The sequence below is a fragment of the Schistocerca americana genome, chromosome 2 (assembly GCF_021461395.2).
Source record: "Schistocerca americana isolate TAMUIC-IGC-003095 chromosome 2, iqSchAmer2.1, whole genome shotgun sequence".
In the NCBI taxonomy this organism is placed as follows: domain Eukaryota; kingdom Metazoa; phylum Arthropoda; class Insecta; order Orthoptera; family Acrididae; genus Schistocerca; species Schistocerca americana.
The window spans coordinates 592,976,361-593,002,506 of NC_060120.1; positions in this window are offsets into that span (position 1 = coordinate 592,976,361).

A 26,146-nucleotide genomic window follows, 5' to 3' on the forward strand; every position below is an offset into this window, starting at 1 on the left:
CGAGGTGGCGCAGTGGCTTGCACACTGGACTCGCATTCGGGAGGACGACGGTTCAATCCCGCGTCCGGCCATCCTGATTTAGGTTTTCCGTGATTTCCCTAAATCACTCCAGGCAAATGGGATGGTTCCTTTGAAAGGGCACGGCCGACTTCCTTCTCCATCCTTCCCTAATCCGATGATACCGATGACCTCGCTGTTTGGTCTCTTCCCTCAAACCAACCAACCACGCTATGCCTTGATGAGATCAGATGGAATAATTTGGGTGTAGCAAATGTCTGGAAAACGTTACTTTGTCAAGGTGTGTAGCGCCAACAGTGGAGGTGGTGTTAGGCATGCAGGTGTTTTCTGGGGTTAGAGTGTAGTCCACTAATTGCGCCAAATGTGGAAGAAGATGAAATGTGTTTAAGATCTACCTACAGTACAGGAACAGTTCAGAGGCAATGACTGAATCAGCATGACTACACAGTGAGACATAAAGCAGCATATGTGAGTCAATAGTTTGCGGACAATAACATTCCTGAAATAGACTGTCCTGCTCAGAGTACCGACGTGAACTCGATGCCACACCTTTGGGATGGCTTCGAACGACGAATTCGCTCCAGCGTCCAACATGACTATCTTCTCCGGTCTCAGCTCTTGACGAAGAATGAGCTGCCATTCCACCACAGAGATTCAGACACGTCACTGACTGTGTCCCCAGCAGTGTTAAAGCCGACATAAAGGCGATGGGTAGACACTCCTCATATTAATGTCTACTACTCTAAGTGAGTCTACTCATTCTGTTACTCGACTCGGAAGAACTGGTCATTTGTGACAAGTTGAAACTTGCCGCATTGAAACCCTTCCGTTCAGCGGCACTCGAGCGCGCTTCGAGGATCCACTAGAGCTGCATACTTCTCCTCTGAGTAGCTGTGAGTAACAGGCGACACTAATGAAACGGGTACTGCAGTCAGAAACCCGCGCCTTGTCGCGAGGCTGCGTCGCGTCCAGCCTGTGGCCGTTGTGACCGTTGCCAGTTGACGGCACGCCACGTGGGTCCGGCCGCCTCCCGCACGGACGCCTATATTTAGAGGCCGGCTGGGAGAGGTCGTGGCTGCGTCACGAGTGCGCAACACGTGAGCCTCGCGGCCACAAACTGGGAAAAAAAAATAAAAAATAAAAAAAATGTCGCGACAGCGTTAGCGCCGAGCGCCGGCCTGCAGAGGTGCCTTGGGGCAGGCCGCCTGCGCGGGCGTTGTCCCCCCCCCCCCCACCCTCTCACTCCCCCCACCACGCCGCCACACAGCACTCCATCGTGCGCGGGTGGGTGCGTGCGTGCGTGCGTGCTCGCAACGTTCGTGTACTCCCCGGGGGAGCTCCGGCCAGTGGCAACGGAAATTAACCTTGCGTGCTGTTCTCTCCCTTTCTGCATTCAAGCTGCGCGCTTGATGGCATTACCAGCGCTTCAACAACGTACAGGCCAATCGGAGACCGGAAAGGGAAAGAGTGTTGTCATTGTAGGTTATATTGTTATTGCAAAAGGTAGAAGAGAAATAAATAGCTGTACCCATGTTCGGGGAATATGATCTACGCGAAACACTCGTAATACTCCTGTCGTGATTGCTATTCAGACAACGAAACCGATGCGTACAAGAAGTATGCAAAAGCGGAAGAGTGTAGCGAAATGCAAGAACACCTTCGAAGGATCGATGAACGGTGCAGGGAGTGGCAGCTGACTTTGAGGATAAATTATATTGTGCATAAATAGGTGATGAAGCGCATTACTTTTCGATTTCACTATTGGCGCTAAAATAGGGATTGGGAAAAGTGACCGGTTAAAACCGCTACCGGTATTTAAGTTCTGAATAACCGGTATTTTTCGGTATTTGTTCGGTCTCGGTGCTAACAGGTGTCTCTTTTTGTTTTTTACTAATAAGCTGCCAAACCACCGACATGTCAGCTAGCCATTACAGCAGCGCTAAAACACTTGGTTTTAGAATAAGCCGGCGGCCGGAGTGGCCGTGCGGTTCTAGGCGCTACAGTCTGGTGCCGAGCGACCGCTATGGTCACAGGTTCGAGTCCTGCCTCGGGCATGGATGTGTGTGATGTCCTTAGGTTAGTTAGGTTTAATTAGTTCTAAGTTCTAGGCGACTGATGACCTCTGAAGCTAAGTCGCATAGTGCTCAGAGTCATTTAAACCACTTTAGGATAACCCTTTCTTTAAAACGAGTAATTCTTATTCCTAACATTTCCGCTGCTTCGAAACACTGCGTTATTACAGAAAATGGAGAATGTGATCAGTGCCATTTTAATAAATATGACGACAGGAACGAGCAACAAACACATGGCATTAGAACCGGGACAGCTTTGATCATACAATATGTACCTGTTACAACATGGCCTAGCCTACTGGATGGTACGCATGCACACGCAGTGTACAAGACTTGCCACATCTATTCTATACGGCAGTTTCTCGCTGTTGCCTTCGGATATTATATGTATTACAGAATGACACCATCCCTAGAGTGGAAGTATTTTATCAAATGTGGTGTCAGTGACGTACAATGTCCCATTTACTTTGAAAGATTGAAACGAGGGTAGCCACAACAAACTTGCGCACCATGTAAGGAGAAAAAATTTAACAATTCATTAATAGTTCGCAATAAAAATAAAGAAGTAGGTGATCTGTTGTCTGTGCCTACATAATATGTCTTTATCTGCTTGGAGCCTCGGGAAACGGAAGAATTAACATGAAAAGTATAGTTCTTCAACGTCAGTTTCCACTCTTTAGCACTGACTATTCGTAATGTCAGTCACCCTTTAGTACAGACTATTCGTAATGTCCAAATAGTGGTATGATCCTCGATTATAACATGATTTTTAGAAGATTTTCAAAAAATTAGAATCACTACTGGTGATTTTACTGAATAGGGCTACTGGTGATTTTATGTACCTTTCAGTCACTTAACACTCTTAGAGTAAAGAAACTAATGTTGGACGGACCAAGGTATCTTTTATTTGCCTATTTAATTTGTTATTTTGATTCCATGTATCTTGAAAATGAGGGAGTCAAAGTTTTTCAGTGTTTGTTCGAATTAGATGTTTATTACAGGAAATAATGGGAATAAAAAACCGAAAGTCAGTTATTTCAGAAACCGTTTATTTTGAGCGGTTTTAACACTCAGTTTAAATTGACGTTGAAAAAATTGGACATAACCGAAAACCGATTGTTTCAGCAATAACTGCCTTCCCTATGGTAAACCAATTGCAACAGTAACTACGTAAAATGCCTAAGCGTAGCCGCCCGGAGCGACCTAATGTGGAATGACCACATTAAGACAACTGTAAGAAAAGCAGATGTCAGTTTGAAATCCATTGGAGGAATCTTAAAAAGATGTAGTTGAATACTGTTCATTAGTCTGGGACCTTCGTCCGCCTCCATAACTGACAGGTCAGCGCTGCTGACTGCCAGTGATTTTTCCTTTGTGGACGGACTGGAAAGAGATGCATTCAGCCTCGTGATGGCAACTGCGGAGCTACTTGACCAGGTAGTAGCGGCTCCAGGTCACGATAACTGACAACGGCTGGGATGGTGGTGTCCCGACAGTACGACCCTCCATACTGTATCCAACGACTTCATTCGCGGAGGATGACATGGTGGTCGGTCGGTTTCTATGGGCCCGTCAGGGCCTGTGAACGGAGATGTGGCAGCGTTTACGTAGTATGGGGCCTTTACCTGGTTGAATTAACTGAACAGATGGAGAAGGTGCAACGAATAGCGGCACGTTTTGTGACGGCTTCGGTTGGAAAGCTCGAGATCGTTACAGAGACGCTCAACGAACTCTAGCGGCAGATGCTACAAAACGGACATTGTGTATTCAAGGTTAAGAGAGCGCACGTTAGAAGAAGTTGCGGGCAACATCTTACTTCTTCCACGTATGCCTCGCGAAATGACCACAACGAAACAATGAGAGAAATCAGAACTCATACGGATGTTTAACGGCAGTCGCCCTTCTCACGCACCATTTCCAAATGAATTATGAAGGGATGTTTGTGGAGTGTAGATGTAGACGTAGAAAATCCAAAGAGTGTAAAATAATTTGCAAGTTCGATGTTATTGAAGATTTTAAATGTCGTGGCCTCGTCCGACTTACAAGAATGAGGTATTCGTATTAATGATGTGTAACCCTTCGAACTAGTAGTGCTTAATAAACTAATGTCTGAAAATAAAGCCAGGTAGAAAGTTGTCTTTGTACTAATCTTATTTAGACACTTCGTTGTAGCGTTCATAGTCGGCCGGAGTGGCCGAGCGGTTCTAGGCGCTACAGTCTGGAACCACGCGACCGCTACGGTCGCAGGTTCGAATCCTGCCTGGGGCATGGATGTGTGTGATGTCCTTAGGTTAGTTAGGTTTAACTAGTTCTAAGTTCTAGGGGACTGATGAGCTCAGAAGTTAAGTCCCATAGTGCTCAGAGCCATTTTTTTTGTAGCGTTCATAAATCATGCTTCCTCTCCTCAACCAATCGAGTGTCTTTGATGAATAATAACGTAACTTTAAAGGTGAATATTTAGCAAATTTAGTTGGAAGAAAAGGTATGAATCACATAGAACCTGCGAATCTAACTATATATATATATATATATATATATATATATATATATATATATATATATATATATATATAAAGAAAATAAGTTATGAGGTAAATCAAGCTTAGAAATACAGTCTACTTTTATCTTCACAAGGGAGGCATCTTCACAAGGGAAGCATCTCTTTGGACTAAGATGAGACATCATTCAATGGCTGAATCGTTTCAAGAACGACGCCACTGTTTCCCTGGTCCACGACACTCAGAAAACACAAGGTACCTGTAGTTACCTCAGAACCAAAGTCATCCCCGTGTCTGATTTTGTGCCAATAGCAGCACAACAGGTGACGTGGCTGAAGAACGACGAGGCTCCGAAGCCAAACCTAGTCGGGATGGGTGAACAAGAATCTGTGCTGCACTCTTTCCGATTGCACTGCCGTTTTATCAGGTACCTAGTTCAAACCTGCTTTCACCTCGTCATCTGACATCCTGCATAACCGCTGGAAAGAGAGTTTGTCAGTAACTCTGGTTGTATGGCAGGTCCGGTCATTAGATGGATCTGTGCTTTCAACGAATCTGGAAAGATATCGTCTGCGGACTTAGTTCCAAACAAGACTATACTTCACTAATGTGTGAGTGGAACATGACACTTTTCGTAGAAGGCGTAACATTCACACAGGTATGTCATCATATGATGTCTTTGAGCTTCTGCTTTGACGAGCTACTACCGACATTCCATGTAGCGCTTTGTATTGGCGCAATTAATGTCATGTACTGTAAAAGAATTAGTACTGTCTAATGTACATTGTACTGTTACACTGCAGAGAGTCTATGCATTTACAGTTATATTTCTACATTCATTTATTTTTTGGCGCTTTTTCTGACAGGAATTGCTCCCTCACCTCCGTGACATTAAGCAGCTAGTACAGTAGTACGATTTATTGCAATAACGGTAAACAGTTCATTTACGCAGTGATTTCGACACTGACATTATAATCAAAGCACAAAGGCAGAAACCGAAGTAGGGTGCCTCCACTTAACTAACGAAATCTTTCACGAGGAATTACGTACCCGTTCTGCTCAGATAAATGACTTGAAGACTGAGATGCTTCTTACACAAAGAAACAAAAATATATAAAAGTCTTATGAAATGATGAGCCGCGTCCTTTGATTAGGAGCAAGTACTCGAGTTTTTAACGAATGAAGCGAGTTCCGCGCCGACATGTCCACGCAGAGAGCATACCACAGAGGAGCCGGCTGGGCGCACGCGTCGCTCTCAGGTCGCGTCCACACAGGGACGCACAGCCAGCCAAATTACGCGCTAATGATAATTCTTTTTCCCTTTTGATATGGAGGGGCTGATCTGCACGGACTTCATTAGGCTCTAAGTTCATTACGGTACACATGAGTAGCGCATTCCAAATAGCGCTTCCCTTTCTGGAGAGGCACGAAACCTCTCAGAGCCCGCTGCTGTCCACGCACTTTTTTTTTTTTTACTTATACAGCAAAAACTATTTGGTGTAATTACTTTCTGAATAAAGCCGTCTAGATAACTATTAAAATTTTCTTTGCATATTATGCAGTTTCGGCTACTGGCATCATCACATATCGAAAAGCTTAAAACTAGCGACGTCACAATTAGGCATATATTTTAATACTGGCGCTGAATCTTGGTCTGCAAGTTCTACGCTTCTTAATGTCTAATTATGGCAGTGGTCGAAACGGCGTAATAAATGAGGAAAATTTTAGTAACGATCAAGATGATTGTTTTCTCAAAACATTGACAACGAAGGCGGACTTATATAGGAAATTTTTACCTTTGTTAACATTTAAAGGAAGCACGCAAATAGCAAATACTGCTCTTCATGAATTTTTTAGTACCAAGACCAACATACATAAATGTGCTAAAGCTATTAAGTTGTTGTGCTTTCCGAATACTTACTGACAAAAAACCATTGAGGGATTGGCTGAACTGCACAGTACCTGAAACACACAGAACATTACGGTATTAATTCTCCGAATAAAACGAGAATTGTTGTACTATAAGGAAAAAACCATGATTTTATACAAGCATGAAGTAGAAAGTGGAGAAATCTCAAGCGGCCCTTATACAAACGCAGAAATACGAGATGCAGACGGTTACCTCGCGCACAGTTATTTTCCCTTATACCAACGTCGGAGAGTCTGTAGAACTCCACCTCTTAGAGGCATAAGAATAAAGCAAATATGATGGATTTTAATGACTACGTCATTCTCTTTGGTGTAGCAACTTTGAAGAAACCTTCATCGAAGTTTCTCCTCTATTTACCCACCCTCGTCACCCCTTCTCTCTTTCACTCTTTCTCTTTTCCTCAATTTACCTAATTCATCACACACGTGACGATGATGAAGGCAGCTTCACATTCCACCGGCAAGTATTCATGTCTCACGTCCATTTTTTTCAGACTCATAATGACTTTCAGAGCCAACAACATTCTTCGGAGTTGGAAATACTTCAATAAATTAGGGAAAATGACACGGCACGAGCTACGTGCTATGAAGCATTACCTGACGTTCGCGGTAATTGTTCCAGTACTTGTAATAGTAGTAACAGACGTCAATGTACAATAAGCGATCACAAGTGGCAGGTGATAGCAATAGTACAGGATGGTATAAAGCCTCCCGGGGGAGGGGGGTGGGACGCGGAGGGCAGTGGAGTTGCTGTAGTACTGTGGAAACGGAGCAACCCTGACGCCTAAAATGGTATGTCATTGGCTTTCCGGCCAAGGGTGGAAGCATTTCCAAATAAGGCAAGTTTGTAAAATTTTCGCGTGCCTCGTGTTAAAAGTGTATCATGCACGGCAAAATGGCCCTGTCCAAAACCTGCGCCGAGGCGACTGTGCGGCACCACGAGCCACAGATGACAGGGCTGGACGACGGATGCGGAGATGTGTTCGGGCTAAAAGACGAGCAACTGTTAAGCTACAGACCGCCCAGATGAACCAAGGGGTTAGCAAAAGAGTCTCCTCAACGACCGTTCAGTGAACGCTGCCGCGTATGGGCCTCCACATGAGGCGCCTTGTTCGTGCAACCGTCATGACTGCTGTTCATCGTCGACGAAGGCTGAATCTGCGCCAATACCGCAACTGGGCGTCGAGTGAGTGGCGTCAGGTGGCCTTTTCAGATGAATGGCGTTTTATACTCCATCCGACAGACGGCTTTTGGCGTGCAGAGCGTGAAACGTTTCAAAGCAACAATCGTCGGAAGAGTCTAGGCCGGAGAGAACGTTACGATCAGGGGAACGTTTTCGTGACATTCCCTGAGTGATCTTGACATACTGCCAGTCACAATGGATCAACATAAAGTATGCACGTGTCGTTTGGGACCATGTCCACTCCTGAGTGCAGTTTATTTTTCCACAGCACGATGCCCTCTCTCGGCAGGACAATGCAACTTGTCACACACATCCGAGTGTATGTACGTGGTTCGGAGAACACTAAGATGAGTTTACTGTACTCCCCTCTCTTTAAACTCAACCGAGAATCTGTGGTACCACCTCGATCGGAGTGTTCGGGCCATGGATCCTCAACCGAGAAACCTATCGCAGCTGGCCATAACACTGGAATCGGCATTGTCGGTACCTCAAAGACTCCCTTCCTGGACGTCTCGGAGTAGTCCGCGCTCAAAATGTTACTCAGGCTTTTGACATGTGGTAACATTAATGTCACTGGACGGTGTACTAATAACAGCAGGAATCTAGCACAGCTGTCTGCTATCAAGTTAAAGTGACATGTGCAAAGTGTTTCAAAGCCTTTGCATCAAACGTCGAGGGGTGCCAGATCACGTCCTGGTGAATAACTTTTGTTAGAAACAAAATGTTCGCTGACGCTTCCCGTGAAAGCTAGGCGTCCTTTTGTAAAGGTTACGCTCCTGGAAGCCGGCAAGGCGTGGACGCCAGGGCACGCACATTCCTTATGTGCTACCTTTAAGCCAGCCATGAGCTCTATATGGAATGCAGTTATTCCATCAAAGTTCAAGACCCTGATTCGCTTAAAAAATTTCTTTCTCCGCCCAGGGAAACTCATTCTTAGTTTTTTTTTTTCGAAAATAAATCTACTAATTAATGAGCTAGGTAGAATGCAGAACACGTGGTTAGTGGAGTTTGTTAGTTCCGTGAAATGTGGTCGCATCAACGCCTATGAATATTAAAGAGTGGTTAGCGTCAGCGCGAAGTGTCAACAAACATTTAGTCTCTATTGAAATTTATTCCGCGTGATGGAATCTATCACCCCTAGACGTCTCATGCAAAGACTCTGAATACTTTGTATGTTGTGCTGTCGTGGGATATGTTTCCATCACACAATAAAATTTCATAAACACCTACTCTTCCACTTAGATGTAGGTTAAGCTGTACTATAACTATCTAAACTCATCAAAATTTGTTCTGCGTCTCGACGAAACGGTTTGTCGACCAACAAAATGCACACAGCCGCAGATATAGCTGGGAGGCAGAACGTCCAGACGTAGTAAAGAAGTGACAGCCATTACCAGCGTAGGTAACTCCTCGGCACTTGCAGTATATGGAGAAGCCGATGGGCACTTTGCAGAGACAGAGTGAGTGTGCGCCACCGTAGCGAGGGCCGGCCGCGTTCCTGGCATATGAGGGAGTGGACAATGACGAGCTGGCGGCCTTTTTGGCCGGCTCTTGGCCGCTGCAGCATACCGGCGGCATTCCAGCGCGCAACTGAGCCGCGGGGGCGACCACAGCCACGTGGGCGCGAGAGCTGTCAAAGCCGGGGCCTCCACCGTACAGCCACGGTGCGTCCGGCTGCTGGGCAGGCATCCTATCATACAGAGAAACCGCGGCGCTTGCTCCTTGTAACCGAACTGTTCAGCCATCTCAACCATACTCTGGAAGTGGAAAGGTTGGATGTGGTTCCACATCAAACGAGCAAGATTCCACAGAAACGAAATATTTCTCGAAAAGATTTTCTGCTTGAATATTCCGCACTCCAAATAGTAATCACTGTCTGGGAAATAACAACGCGAAGGTTGGTCTGACAGTAACTTATTACTACAAGAATAAAAGCTATACGAATCCGCCGCTGCCCGAAGTCGATACAGGTTAATTCAGCTTTAGGAGAGTGTTCGTCTAGCACATCAACAAACACTTTACGGAGAAAAAGAAAGAAAACGTACGATAAAGGAATCACGCGAATAGGACTGAAATCGATAGATGTGATGTATACATACACACAAACAAATGATTACAGTTTCAGAAAAACTGGAAGATCTACTCAAGAGATACGAGCTTCGTCAATTGAGCAAGGCAATAACGCGACGCTCCGCCTCTGGCTATTAACTCGAGGAGTTGTTCGGTTTGGTAGTGATTGATAGAGTTGTCAGACGTCCTCCGGGGGATATCGTGTCAAATTCTGTCCAACTGGCTCGTTAGATCGTCAAAATCGCGAGCTGTTTGGAGGACCCTGCCTATAATGCTCCAGACACCCTCGAATGGGGACAGAGTTGGCGACTTTGCTGATCAAGGTAGGGCTTGCCAAGAACACAAGCAGTTGAAACTCTCGCCGTTTGCGGACGAGCATATGTAACTGACATGCAGCCCCAGGATGGCTTGCCACGAATGGCAACATAACAGGGCGTATAATATCGTCGACTAACCGTTATGTAGTAACGGTGCCGCGGATGACAACCAAAGTGGTCCGGCTATGAAAAGAAATGACATCCCGTATAATCATTCCAGATTGTCGGGCTGTATGGAGGGCGACGGTCATTTTGGCACCTCACCGCTGTCTTCGGTCTGGAATCTCATTGAGCGGAGTACAACTGTCTTCTGTGATGAGACGCGATGACCAGTGAAGACATGAGCGGAGGCGCCCCGGACAACAGTGGGATATCAATCTGACCTGACGTCGACCAATGCGTTATTGACGGGCTCAATTTGTTATTTTCTTTCTCTTGAATAAATCATCCAATTTTTCTAAATTGTAATCACTTGTTTGTCTGCATATGTACATTAGGTCTACCGATTTCTGTGCAATCCGGATAATTACTTTCGTGGTGCATCATTTTCTCTGCTTCAGAGCGCATAAAAATTACTTTTTCTCATGATGCTTAAATTAGTGTGGATAATCTTTTCTTTAGGTTGGCGTAGAGGGAAACTTATTTCCCGTGCACCATTCGAACACATAACAGGAAGACGTAGTAATAACTGTGCATATTCACATAAACAGTACGCAGCCAAGGGGACTGCAAATGTACTGTATATTCAGATTTTCGCAGTTTCTATTTTCAGTTTTTCTTTTTCTCCTCCTAAAATTGCTGAAATTCCTAAATAATCGCGTAAGAGGTCCATCAGTAAGGAATTTATTGCTAGCGAACTCGAGCAGATGTAAGTTCGATGGATTGCTCACGCGCTGCCTGCGATGTGTAAGCTACAGTAGAATCGCAGACCAGAGAGCAGTGTCGGCAGCAGTAAAATTATTATTATTTATTGCCGTGCTCATATGTAATTTGCAACAACTAATTTTTTACTATGTTATACCAAAGTCACATGTAAATAATTTTCAATAATTTTTCAATAATAATCTTTCTTATAAAGATAACTGTTGACAGTCATTCATCTGAATTTAAAGTTTTACTCATTTCTCCCATCCATAGTCATGCCAATTATAGTAAATAAAATCAGTTGTTTTTCAAACATAGCCGGCCGAAGTGGCCGTGCGGTTAAAGGCGCTGCAGTCTGGAACCGCAAGACCGCTACGGTCGCAGGTTCGAATCCTGCCTCGGGCATGGGTGTTTGTGATGTCTTTAGGTTAGTTAGGTTTACCTAGTTCTAAGTTCTAGGGGACTAATGACCTCAGCAGTTGAGTCCCATAGTGCTCAGAGCCATTTGAACCATTTTTCAAACATAACAAAATCTAGTGGCCAGTATTGCACTGGGCTGTACCAGATAATTTCTTATAGGAGCAGATACATACGCATTATCCGGCGACATAATTCAGGTAAGAATTTTCAGTTTATTCAGAATGACTTTTCAGGGCCATGACGCAGCATTGCTGACGTCCAGATTTACCAATTTAGTTTCACACTCAGTTAATTATTGAAAGGTTATATATGAGTCACAGTTTTATTGAGAGGTTAGTCACCATTTATTGCGAGGTTACGGAAATAAACTGTTGGGAGGATACAATCGTGCGAGTCGTGTAGGCGTACACTGAGGCTGCTCGTTCTCCGTCAAAAGTTGCGGACGTGGTTAGTGTTTTTATTGGATGTCAGCTGGCACAATGATATTTGATTTTATCGGCGCACAGACGTGCCAGAAGTCGTTGGATAACTGTGCTGTAAGTGAAGTCTGATGTAGTAAGGGTTGGCTACTGGAGACCCTGAGGTGATTCTATGCAGCTCCCTGTAGGTGCTACACAAACGAGGACACTGTCGCGAAAGAGGAAGGGCCTGTAATAGGCATGACCGACAGGTCCGCTGCTGCAACTGATGACAGCAGCCAAGCAGAAACAGGCCGAGCAAAAAAAAAAAAAAAAAGGAAGAGATGACAGAGACGGGCCTGTGGGGCGCAGGCGGACAAAAGGGCGTCGCCTTTAGCGTCTTCCCCGCCGTCAGCAGGAAGGAACTGCGGCTAGGGGGGGCAGTCGACCGCGGCCGCGTCCGACAGCGGTGTCATCCGCCCCCGGCCTCCCACACGCTGCCGCACGAGGCCGGGAACAAAGCACCCCACTGCCGCCACCGTCCTACTTGCCTGTCCCGCTCTGTGCTGATGTTCACGTCTCTCAGCGGGTTTCCGTGCCTCATTACACATTATAACCATTATCTTGCACTCACGTTACTCTCTGACGTCAGATGTTGAAAATAGTATAAAGTTAACTGCTGCCAGGAACTGCAACCGCCATTATTACCGCTCAATAGATGAAGTTTAAGGTTAATAGGCCCGTCGATGTCAAGGTCATTTAACACGAAGCACAAGCTCGGGTGCGGAAGGATATGGAAGGAAGTCGATCGTGTTCTTTGCAAAGAAATTATCCAGGCTTTTGCCTTTAGTGATTAATGGGAACAACAGCATGTCCAAATGTGTGATATGCTGATGCTGCGTGATACTAGCCGTACTTAAAGTATTAGACGACAATGGTGTCGGCGCGGGGAGGTGTTTGAAGTGTGGCGGATTCTCCTTCTTACAGAGCAAAAGTTCATATGAAAGCTTCCGATTCTGAGACGTGTGAGGCGTCTATTTTATTAATACAGATGGGTTAATCCGCATCTAGACTTAGACATTCTACCAAAGCAAGGGACATAACTACCGGGGTGACATTGTATGTTCACCTTTCGCTTCTCGGAAAGGTCGACCTACGGAGAGTGCAGGCTCCGCCACATACAGCTGCGTTGTGGTTAGTCATAGATCTAAGTCCCATCTCCTCCCTGCCATTATACTGAAAAGTGAAATGGGATCTGTGATTCGCGCCTTGTGTTAAATAGAACGACTGCACTGTCCTGCCACATAATGTGCCCACCTGCCAAAAGCCTCATAACCACCCTTTGCAACGCGGACAGCTGCGAGATGTGGAGAACAGGGTCAGTGAGGTTCTGGAGGGTACCGACATGGGTGTCGAGCCACACCGACTCTAGCGACGTGGCCAGCTGCGACAAGTGTCTCGGTTAAGGGTAAATGGGGCAAACAGCCCAATCGCCATCGTTTCGATGGGGGAACAAAAACCGGCATGTAGTGGTGGACATGACTCCAAGCATAGAGGCACACGTGTGTTGATCCACTGTGCCTTCGAGAATGACGATATCTCCCAGGGAATGCCACGAGCACATTCCCCAGACCATAACACTCCTTCTTGCGGTCTGGAGCCTTCCAACTACCCAGCGGCCATTTGTCTGGTGGAGCATAAAAAGTGATTCATCTGAAAAGACGATCTGTCGCCGCCCGGTGGACGTCCAGATGCAGTACTGGCGCGTAGATTCCAGCCTTCATCGCCGATGAAAAGCAGCCAGCATGGGTGCATGAACCAGGCGCCTGCTGCGGAAGGCAATGTTCGCTGAGCGGTTGTTGAGTAAACACCGTTGGAGGCGCCTCGGTTCATTTGGGCCATCAGTTGCTCAACAGCTGCACGTCTATTCGTCCGTACACGTGACGACAGTCGTCGTTCACGCCTGTAATCTATGGTCCATGGTGCACCACAATTGCCTCGACGTAGGTTTTGGATAGCGCCATTTTGCCCTGCCAAGGTAACCACGGTGGCACACGAACTGTTTACAAACTTAGCCGTTTCGGAAATGCTTCCATCCTCGACCCGAAAGTCAATGATCATAATTTGGGCGTCCGATAAACCGCCCCGTGTCCGCATTACGACAACGAGTGTACTGTTATCCATGTCCCCCGGACACGTTTTATATACCCTCCACTGCTACTGCTGACATCTGTCGTCTGTGAGTTGTTATTGCACTTTGACGTCGAACACAGACGGTGTTCACATTAATGTGACTGGATCGAATATGTATCTATCTGTTCAAATAACTGTACGTGTGTAGCGGAAGGAACGAAGCGGAATACCTCCAGCCCTCTTCCCCATTTTCCTGTTCATTCCATTAAGGGTTGGAGCGTGGGAAGAAGGACTTTTATTTCTACGACTTTACAGTCTCGAGATACAGGCAAGATGTATGTGAAAGAGAAGAAACACAATTCCTGACTCGTCTTGCAACGCAGACTCTCGGAATTTTCAGATTGCTATATAAGCCAACAGACGTCTCCCACTTGATACTTTGCCGCACTGGCTGAAGAAATTCGTGTTAAATGGTGATGCTCTTAAATGATTTTGTAGAGTCTCTCTGTCAGTGAAACACATTAAGAGTCTCACATAGAAAATACGAATACGCCGTACCAAAGTTTCGTAAGCGGTGTAATCGCTAAATAACTTACTCGCCTGTTGCAGTGAATCTGATTCTGCCATTTCGCTTCCCCATGATGTTTTCAAGGTTTTCCCCGTACATCAACAGTGTGTGCTGACGTCTGTGTCCTCGACTCTCGAGTTTACTGTTCGGTGGCTGTGCACTGTTTTTCAACACGACGAGCTTCCAGCAACAGTCAGCTTCACCACCTAGAGTTGAGATGCAGGTGCTTCGTTGAAACAATGCGTGGTTTCAGGAGTATCATCCGATGATCGCTCGAGAACTTCAGCAGATTTATATGGTTGTTGCACCTGAAATCGAGCCAGATGGACACCATAGAATACTGTGTGGCTGTGGTCAATTTCAGACACTGACTGCAATATGACATTCAACAACATGAGTCCTTTTGGCCTAACCATTAGTAAAACGAAGAGGAGCACTCAACAACTTCAAACTCTGTTTATAGGATTAGAAGTACAACTCTCGGATTCTTGTATGAGTTCAGTTAACACTTAGATCGCAAGTCATCGTGATGGTTGAGATTTGTTCGAATGGTTGACCTTTTTTAAATCTGAAGTAGTTTTCGATCTTGCATTCTGGAAGGCGTATGTCTTGTTGAACCCATCAGCCATTTCACCGTCACCTTAAAAATGCTCTGCAGTATCTTTCCCTGGCCTCGTGCTGACTAATTGCCATGCTAGTGCGCGTTCCCAGTATGCTGTAAAACAAGAAGTAAATCTGCACTGCTTGATGCATGGCCTTGCAGCCTAAAGAAAAGCCTGCTTGCGCCGTTATTAACGACTGCAATTCGTCACTAATCTTTCACTCTGCATTTAGAGGAGTTCACGTTCGTAGCGTTATTACACGGAAGAGGTATTACACTTTTTTTGTTTCATAAAGTTCACTCCGGATATAATGTGCTTCCCCAGGCAGCCATTAAACTGTTGTAAGGTGCCATAAAAACCAAGGAAGTGTAGTAGCAGCATTTCCTCGTATTACCGTTGAGTGAATTGCTGTCTAAACCGTGAAATCATGCTTGAACACGTGAGTAAGTTTTATTGGATGAGTAATTCTCGAACTCGGCTTTTGCCAAACAAAAGTAATGTTTAGGACAAAATACGTGTGTCATTTCGGTATATTTAGGAGAAATATGTATGTGATTCGTCCGTCTTCCAAGCGTATCAGCACTGAAGTTATCGAGTTGGCGACCTATTACGAAAAGTAACACAGGTAAGCTACGTAGGTGTAGAGGTAACGCCAATGTGCTGGCTGTGACTTGACATTTAACATAAAATTTAAATAACAGTTTTACCTCAGGAGCAAACATTGCATTAGATAACGAAGGTATGCACTGGTAGCAAAAAAACTGTCTGAGCACAGCGACAGGTGGTGTTGATATACTTACTATCTTCATATATACGGGCGTTTATGTTAATAAATTGGCGTTACAAAGATGACTTGGCGGCTCTCGCGAAAAAGAAAGGACAAGTAGACGAGAGCGACAGACGGCGCACGTGCGACACATATGGGCGCAGCGACGGGGCCTGGGGGCGCCAGCTTTGATGACGACATCCGCAGCAGCGGGGAAAAAACCTGCCACTCAACAAGGCGCCGCTCGCTCAAGGGCCTCTCCCGCCGATTCGCCACACACGGCTCTGACCTCAGCGCTAACCGCCTGCTTCGCAACTGTCGAGCCAAAATTTGTTTTTTTCCTCCCATTTTCTCATATTCAGACTAGGCTTGTTGATTCGAGCACGAGGGCGAGCTGAAAAGTAATGGCTCTGAATTTTTTGCGTGAAAACTCTTATAGCATTTTTAAAAAAATAAACCAAACTTTATTAACATTCTACATTTGTACTCTTCAAGTTTCCGTATTCATTTCTCAACTTAGTCACCCTGGTGACGAACACAGATCTCCCAACGCGAGGCCAATTTGTTTTACCGTCACTGTACAATATTCTACTTTGTTGACAGATCCACAATCTCACTTCTGCTTTCGTCGCTTCGTGATATCAAAGTGAAGTCCTCCATTGTTCTTTTAAGTTCTGGAAACAGATGAATATCGGATGGGGCCAAGTAAGTACTGTGCGGACGATGGTTGATGACAACGAACACAAGGCGTCGGATTGTTGCAGGTGTGGCAGCGCCCGTGTGTGGTCTGGCACTGTCATGCTGAAGCTGAGCGTGCTCCACGTGCGGACGATTGCTTCGGGTTCTCTCTTCGAATTCAAAATTCGATTACAGTATACTGTTCCTCATGCATCGATGTAGCTACATTACACACGGCCATGTGAAACGCTACAATTCAGAACCCTGCAGCATCACAGGGTTGCAGCTTCGTCAGCGAAAAGGGAATATCGACCGAGTAATAAACGATATTGAGAACAGAATAAGAAATTCGGTGGCACTGCATCTGTGCACTGAGAAAGACACCGTATGATCAAACCCCATTGATAGCTGATGAAAACACTTTTAAAAGAATAGACAAATTTAAATATTTGGGAAGCATTTCTAGCGAGCAGAATAGAATGGATACTGAGATCAATGCGAGGTTCGCAGCGGAAAATCATATTCTGACTTACGGGACGTGCTGTGCAGTAGAGCAGTTTCCAAAAGTTTTAAAGTCAATCTATGTCAGAATATAATTCCCCTGGTAGCTCGGCAACATGGATCTGAAACATTCACTTTGAGCAAAACAGATGAACAAAAACTACTAGTCTTCGAGAGAAAGACATTAAGGAAAATATCTGGCCCCAACAGAGACATCCAGTCACCGAAGCGGACGGTATGAAAAAACCAGGAACTGGCTGACCTGTACTCATAAGCAGATATTGTCAGGAATATGAAGGAAAGGATGTGGGTCGGACAACTAATTGATACAAAAGAGGAAAGACTACCACGTGTAGCACTTTCAGGAAACGTGGAAGGCATAACGGACAAGACGGGAAGATGGTATGAACAGCGATATGGAGGCGATGGGCCTGAGAAAAGTAAAGTGGTCCACGAAAGCCAGGACAGAAATGACTGGTGGAGGAATGTAGAGAACGCATATGGTCTCCCTGGCAAAAGTGACAATTAAGAAGAAGCAGAACAACTTCTCAGCACGCCCTCGTATGCCAAATACTCTTATACTGGCGTAACTTCGTTCAAATGCCCATACAAGGCATACGAGTACGTCTGAGGCGAAACTAAATACCGCCTCTATGTGGGATTCTAGTACAATTGGCCTGATATAATATTCACCATTTAAACGGAAAATAAAGAAAAGAATGTCTTACGAGGAAACATTCATAACTCACCGACGCCCATAATCCACCACTGACACCCGTAATTCACCGCTAACTTAGACCTCTCAGACAGAATTTGCCTCTGACAGTCTCATCTGTATGTAAGGCTGTCAGCTGCTTGCGGTATGCAATGCCGTTTCTACAGGTAGCTAGCTCTAAGTACATTCGAACCGTAGATGAAAATCATGTGTAAGCTTCTGTGGAAGTAGGTTGTATGGTGAATCTGTGTTGAAATGCTCACGCGTATTCTACAAAGCCACTAACGTTCACGCAGCATTTTGTACGAATAATCTGATAAAATGCATTTAATGAGGAGAACCATTCATATTGGCATGGCCGTGTTAATAACAGTTTTGGTGTCTGTACGTATTCACCGATGTACGACATATTTGGCAAACATCGACGCAAGAGCCACGTCAGGAATGGAGTCTTGAATACAACACCTAAAGGCAATTCTAGGAGAACCTACTTATTTTACCTAAAAAATGTGTGACAAACGACAAGCCCATCCGTTAAAATCCTTCTGAGTGTACTGTTGCGTCATCCTGTAAAACAGTCAAAAGTTGAAATTTAAAATATCCCGTTTCGGTCGTGTTGCAACGGTGTTTCTCGAGGTGTCGAGTACGAAAAATATGTCTGCCCCATCGACCACCTATCGCTGGATGCCGCTGAGATCCTACATGGCGATGAGTATGGCCTTCCAAAAACCACTGAGGCTATATTTTAATGAGACTGGCACCGACCGAGGACGCCCACAGTGCGAACCTGCTTTAGTGAGTGCAATATGGTATTACGTGTAATATCATAAAGATGGAAACAAACAGAAGAAGAGAAGAAAGAAAGGAAAATGAAAGATTAAAAGTTCGGATCACCTAGAGCGTAAATCGTGAATACGTGGTGCTGTGTAATTGCAGAATATGGACTAAATTCTAACAGATCACAAACAGCTGCTAACGCTTGTCAGACCTTTTATGTTATTTTGATTGCCAATTTCGGCGAGCTGTGCCCATCATTACATGGCTACATTTTCCCTGGTTGTATAGTGAAAGTGATACGTTTGCTTTTACGATGTGTTCCTGTGATCGATTTTTTAAATCTTGTAGTGTCGTCGCTAGATGAAATATGAAAGTTGTCACACCAGCTGACTCCTATTGTTCTTGCACGGTGAACAGCCCAAGTAGATTTGCACTCTACCAAAGGTACGGTTCTGTAGTTATGGTACAGTACGTAAATGAAGTAGTAAATAGGAGGATTACTGGTAGTATTTTTAGCGCAGTTAGGGAAAGAAATCTGTGAGGAAGAAACTGTGAGCCGATGGCTCCTCCTCGTTTTTTGTTTGTTTGTTTTGCACATAATTAGTATTGCAACTCGTTCAGTGATCATCCATTATGTATTTGATATCGTTACAAAACTATAAATTTCAGTTTACTAGTAATAAAAATTAGTTGATCTCATCGATACTGCGCTGTCATGACGAAGTAAGTAATTTTAATACAAGTACAGTTTACATGCGCAAACATAAAAAATCTATGTAATTACTATTGTTGTTTTGTACTCAACAGAACATTCTTCATCGTGGTCAAAGGGAAGGGTTTCCTGTTATACTGATCAGTGCGAAAGTTGTTTATCAGTAAGAGAAACATGTTGTATAGAAGCTAGACGAAATATTGGAGCGATGTTTGATATGGTTTTGTTTTGCATATTTTTAGATTTTACCTGTTTTGGGGAGATTGCGTTTTTTAGTGCTATATATCTGTGTTGATTTTTTCTTTTATTTTTCACTTCAACGTCATAAATGCTCTTTATCCTTAAATAACAAAGCGGACGATAACTATGTAGGAAAAAAGTGTTCCGTGGGGTACGCAGAACTTCACATCGCCTCACTCAGTTTCTAGACGGTTCATCGCTTCCCGTTTCTAGGGGAATCTAATACGGCATTGATCGCATACGCACACAAAGTGAACGAAATTAGGTACCGGCGGATTAGTATGCAACACAGATAATGTGCAGGTAGTTCTGTTACGATATTAACTGACCAAGGCTAATAGGAAAACTATCGTAGTCTAACTTATTTATTGTAGCCTACGGTAGTTTTACAACTCTAATCCAAGCAACATTTTTTTCATCAGTGGAAAAACGGCTGATAGTGCTCGCTAGCTCTTGGAGCTAGTGCGTAATTATTTCGGTACGTCAGTATTGTGCCTACTAATAAAAGTTCAAGTAAACAACTATCTGCGTCAGTCACTCTTTTCATTTCATCCCACGACACTCTCATCTTCAGGTGGAACAATGACATTATATTACATTTTTGCTAGCTGGATGCAGGCAGTTGTTTGTCGTGCTTTCATTTTGCTATAATAGGCACTTGTTAGCGTAAGATGGAGCTACGATTACAAATTTAAAACGGTAACAGCATTATTTAAAATCTTTTCCCGTGCACAGGAATCTGCATTTCGTCATAAACTTGTCTCACAGAACACGAAAGAATAACTTAAGCAAACCAAAGATTATAACGATGTAAGGATATAGTGCCTTGCCACAGAGATCATTCATTCCTAACATTGTGGACCGTAGATGCATATAAGAATAATTATTGTTCCAAATACTTGATAGCAAATACACGAATAACAAAAAGTAAAGAACATAAATCTTGCAGACTTAGTATCCACGTAACCTAATTCTCACCGTTTCTGTACAGTGCTTTGTGAATTATTTTTTATTAAGGTCACTCAGAGAGTAGAAAGTGGAAACAGTTATAATGCTCCATCCAATATATGTTCGAACCTCTTAAAGAAGTTCATTGCAACTGTCTCAGCGATTTCATTTATTGTATTCGTCCATGTTTTCTATTGTGGACGAAAATTTCCAGTCCTTCTTAAAGAATGAGTTTGTGGCTTTTCTTATTTTGCGAAGCGTTATTAGATCGTCCCCTGCGTTATCAAAGGAATGTCCTGTGTCCTGAACCAGTGTCGCTATGATAGATTTATCGGATGTGTTGTTATCTAAATGCATTAATATGTTCGGTAGCTTCAAAAATTCAAATGGCTCCAAGCACTATGGAACTCAACAGCTGAGGTCATCAGTCCCCTAGACATAGAAGTACTTAAATCTAACTAACCTAAGGACGTCGCGACATCGCACACACCCATGCCCGAGGCAGGATTCGAACCTGCGACCGTAGCAGCAGCGCGGTTCCGGACTAATCAGCCTAGAATCGCTCGGCCACAGCGGCCGGCTCGGGCACTTCGTCCGCTGTGATCAACATATTGTGCGGGGCATCTTTTTTATCCCAGAGTCGGAGAATTTATCCTTACTGTTTTGTATTGTGTGGCAGTTTGTTACGCAATTTGTCATTGGCAGGGAAAGCAACTCCTACTAAAAATGGTTCAAATGGCTCTGAGCACTATGGGACTCAACTGCTGAGGTCATAAGTCCCCTAGAACTTAGAACTAGTTAAACCTAACTAACCTAAGGACATCACAAACATCCATGCCCGAGGCAGGATTCGAACCTGCGACCGTAGCGGTCTTGCGGTTCCAGACTGCAGCGCCTTCAACCGCACGGCCACTTCCAACTCCTACTTTTTATGGTCTCAATACATTAGAAATTTTTTGCGAAATGGTATCAAAGTAAGGTAGGCATACTATCATGTTCTCTGTCTGCTTGTTGATATAGCACGGGCGACATAAGGTTGTGTCTGCTGCTCCCTCCCTTTCTCTTTCTCTCGCCCTCTTCTGCCGTCAGCCTGTGAGCGGCTGTGGTGCCGTGTTTATGTTGCGTGGCACTTGTCAAGCCCTCGGAAGTATTCTCGGCAGGGTTCCGCTCTCGGCAGTGCGGCACCCAGACAGGAGGGCGAGAGGCTCTCAGCGGCGCGCCAGGTCTTACACGCATCGGACACGGGACTTCAATTAGACTCCGCCGTCCCACTCGGCGTTCAGCGGCGGCGCCGCGAGTGGCGCTCCCCCTTGTTAGCCGCGGCCGGTCGCTGCTCGCTGCCCGCGCTGCCCGTTTTGCGCGTGTGTTGCCTCAGAAGGGAAGCGAAGGGAAGGACAGGACAGGGCGGGCCGCGCGGTCTGGGCTGCTGTGTACAGCCCGGCGATTTCGCCACTTGGACAGGCAACTGGCAGGTTCGCCCAACTCGCGGCTACTAGTTAGCGCCGCCCGCCCGCTCTCGGGGCTGCTTTGGCGGTTTCCGCGCAACGTTGGCTGGCCTGTCGGTGTTTGCGAAGCTGCTTCCAGAGGTCACGTAACCCGTGTGCCTGCTAACGGAAGGCCGCGCGCGACTTCCAGGCTGTAATACAGGCTTCAGCACCTAACGACTACGTGTACATTTACTGCCCTGGCCGGTAAGTGGGTCACACGTCCTGTAATGAGATTACACTAGTGAAATCGATTGCGAAAAGTGAATCAAAGCAAAAAGTAAGCGTTGTTTAGTGTGGAATCAGTTCGCTGTCTCAAGCCTAACTGATCTCGTGTCGCTATCACCTAATGACGTAGTGTTTGACATACTACAAAATTAAATTCTGAAATACGAAGAAACCGCCGAAAGGTTGCTCAGTCCACAATCTTCTTATTGCGCACGCGATCGGTTTCGGTACACTTAAAAGTTCCCTCATCTGATGTAAACTGTTGTAAGTAGACTGTTTAGGTTTTTATGTTGGTATCGTCACGTAGCGCTCTGTATGAAAATCACTGACTGTGCTGTGTGCAGTCTGTGGCTGGTTGGCATTGTTGGAATATTCACTATTGTAGTGTTCTGCTGTTGGATGTGATCAGCGCGTAGCGTTGTGCAGTTGGAGGTGAGCCGCCAGCAGTGGTGGATGTGGGGAGAAAGATGGCAGAGTTTTGAGAGTGGACGATCTGGACGTGTGTCCGTCAGAAAGAGGAAATTTGTAAGACTGGATGTCATGAACTGGTATATATATTATGACTTTTGAACACTATTAAGGTAAATACATTGTTTGTTCTCTATCAAAATCTTTCATTTGCTAACTATGCTTATCAGTAGTTAGTGCCTTCAGTAGTTACAATCTTTTATTTAGCTGGCAATATTGGCGCTCGCTGTATTGCAGTAGTTCGAATAACGTGAGGTAAGTGAGTCATGAAAGGTACAGGTTATTGTTAGTCAGCGCCATTCTTTTGTAGGGATTATTGAAAGTCAGATTGCGTTGCGCTAAAAATATTGTGTGTCAGTTTAGTGTTGATCAGAATAAGTAAAGAGAGAAATTTCTGAGTACGTTCAGTTTTGCTCAGCTGTTTGAAAATCAAATAACATAGAGGTTTTCAAGGACTGTCTTTTATAAATTTTTATAAGGGGATGTTTCACTGTAATAACAAAAATACTCTGTTAAAGGCAAACGGGCGGGATCCTCAAGTCACAACATCACGAGCGGACATCGAAAGTTACTAAAATAATGAAACAAATAAAATACAATAAAAAAGAAGAGGAGAAATTACAAATGGCGTGATGACGTGGAATTAAAATTCCTTAACAACCGTTCTCCCCTGCTGCGCGACCGGGAACACAAACAGGATATCTGTGTAAACAGGTAAACCATGTAATAGTAAATACTGGACGTGAGTACTGTAGCCGCACACGACCCAAGCGTACGCGCGGTGCGAAACAGACATGAGATTGGCGACTTGTTAAAAAAAAAAATGGCTCTGAGCACTATGGGACTTAACATCTGTGGTCATCAGTCCCCTAGAACTTAGAACTACTTAAACCTAACTGACCTAAGGACATCACACACATCCATGCCCGAGGCAGGATTCGAGCCTGCGACCGTAGGACTTTGTTAAAGTGGAAAAGCAAGGAGTAACAGGAGAAATAATACGGAACCATCTCAACATTAAGAGGGAAGAGGATCTGTACACTTAAAAAACAAGAAAAAATTTTATGTTGTATGGACACATTAATCTGCCTAGATAATGCCATAATTAACTAAAATATATTTATACTGGTCTGTTCGTTCATTAATTCTCTCAAGAGGATGGGAATTAAGCCTTCTTCAGATTTCAATTTCTTCCACAACACAGAGTGTCCATACAACGTAACATTTTTCCTTGTCTTACCGTCCTGTCCTTCATTCTTGTTACTGTTTTCCGCGAATTTCTTTCCTCTCTAATTAGGTGTGGAATATCCTCATTTCTATATGCATCTCAACGTTTCCAGTCTTTACTTAAACGGTGATCCGAAAAGCTTTATCTGCCATGTGTTATTTTCCTTCAAATTCTTCGTTTACTTCCTGGTCCCCAATTCTTTTAAGTTTATCAGTAACGTCAGTGCTGCTACTCCTCATTACTTTCATATTTGTCTGGTTCACTCTCAGTCCGTATTATGTGCTATTAGACTGTTTATTCCACTCAGTGTGTCCTCTAATTCGTCCTCAATTACACTGAGTATAGCACTGTCATCAGCGAATCTTATTACACTCCTGGAAATTGAAATAAGAACACCGTGAATTCATTGTCCCAGGAAGGGGAAACTTTATTGACACATTCCTGGGGTCAGATACATCACATGATCACACTGACAGAACCACAGGCACATAGACACAGGCAACAGAGCATGCACAATGTCGGCACTAGTACAGTGTATATCCACCTTTCGCAGCAATGCAGGATGCTATTCTCCCATGGAGGCGATCGTAGAGATGCTGGATGTAGTCCTGTGGAACGGCTTGCCATGCCATTTCCACCTGGCGCCTCAGTTGGACCAGCGTTCGTGCTGGACGTACAGACCGCGTGAGACGACGCTTCATCCAGTCCCAAACATGCTCAATGGGGGACAGATCCGGAGATCTTGCTGGCCAGGGTAGTTGACTTACACCTTCTAGAGCACATTGGGTGGCACGGGATACATGCGGACGTGCATTGTCCTGTTGGAACAGCAAGTTCCCTTGCCGGTCTAGGAATGGTAGAACGATGGGTTCGATGACGGTTTGGATGTACCGTGCACTATTCAGTGTCCCCTCGACGATCACCAGTGGTGTACGACCAGTGTAGGAGATCACTCCCCACACCATGATGCCGGGTGTTGGCCCTGTGTGCCTCGGTCGTATGCAGTCCTGATTGTGGCGCTCACCTGCACGGCGCCAAACACGCATACGACCATCATTGGCACCAAGGCAGAAGCGACTCTCATCGCTGAAGACGACACGTCTCCATTCGTCCCTCCATTCACGCCTGTCGCGACACCACTGGAGGCGGGCTGCACGATGTTGGGGCGTGAGCGGAAGACGGCCTAACGGTGTGCGGGACCGTAGCCCAGCTTCATGGAGACGGTTGCGAATGGTCCTCGCCGATACCCCAGGAGCAACAGTGTCCCTAATTTGCTGGGAAGTGGCGGTGCGGTCCCCTACGGCACTGCGTAGGATCCTACGGTCTTGGCGTGCATCCGTGCGTCGCTGCGGTCCGGTCCCAGGTCGACGGGCACGTGCACCTTCCGCCGACCACTGGCGACAACATCGATGTACTGTGGAGACCTCACGCCCCACGTGTTGAGCAATTCGGCGGTACGTCCATCCGGCCTCCCGCATGCCTACTATACGCCCTCGCTCAAAGTCCGTCAACTGCACATACGGTTCACGTCCACGCTGTCGCGGCATGCTACCAGTGTTAAAGACTGCGATGGAGCTCCGTATGCCACGGCAAACTGGCTGACACTGACGGCGGCGGTGCACAAATGCTGCGCAGCTAGCGCCATTCGACGGCCAACACCGCGGTTCCTGGTGTGTCCGCTGTGCCGTGCGTGTGATCATTGCTTGTACAGCCCTCTCGCAGTGTCCGGAGCAAGTATGGTGGGTCTGACACACCGGTGTCAATGTGTTCTTTTTTCCATTTCCATGAGTGTATTTTAATCCCAGTTCGTAATCTTTCTCTTATTTTCGCCATCACTTCGCCAATATACAGACTGAAAAGTAGAGAAGGAGGAATAGGTCCTGTCTTACACATTTTTTGATCAGCGCACTTCTTTCTTAATCTTCTATTCGTCATTTCTCCACTTCGTTCTTGTGCATGTTGGACGAGGGCTATTCCGAAAGTAAGGGCCGATCGGTCGCGAAATGCAAACCACAGTGAAAATCAAAAATATCTTATTTGCAAAAGTTTGCTAAAACTTCCAGCTACTTCTTTACAAAGTCGCCGGTTCGACCTCGTCATAGAAGGCAGCCTCCTGTTTCTGACAATTTTCTTTGCTGTACTGCAGCTCGTTGCCTTTGATAAAATGTTGCGTTCATAGCCAGTGGTTTATTTGAGCAGAGATGAAAATCAAAGGGAGCCACGTCCGAACTCTATGGTGGATGATCAAACACTTTCCATCGAAAACACTGCAGGAGCGTCCTCAGTGCCCCTGCAGTGTGTGGCCGAGAACCGTCATGAAGAAGGAATT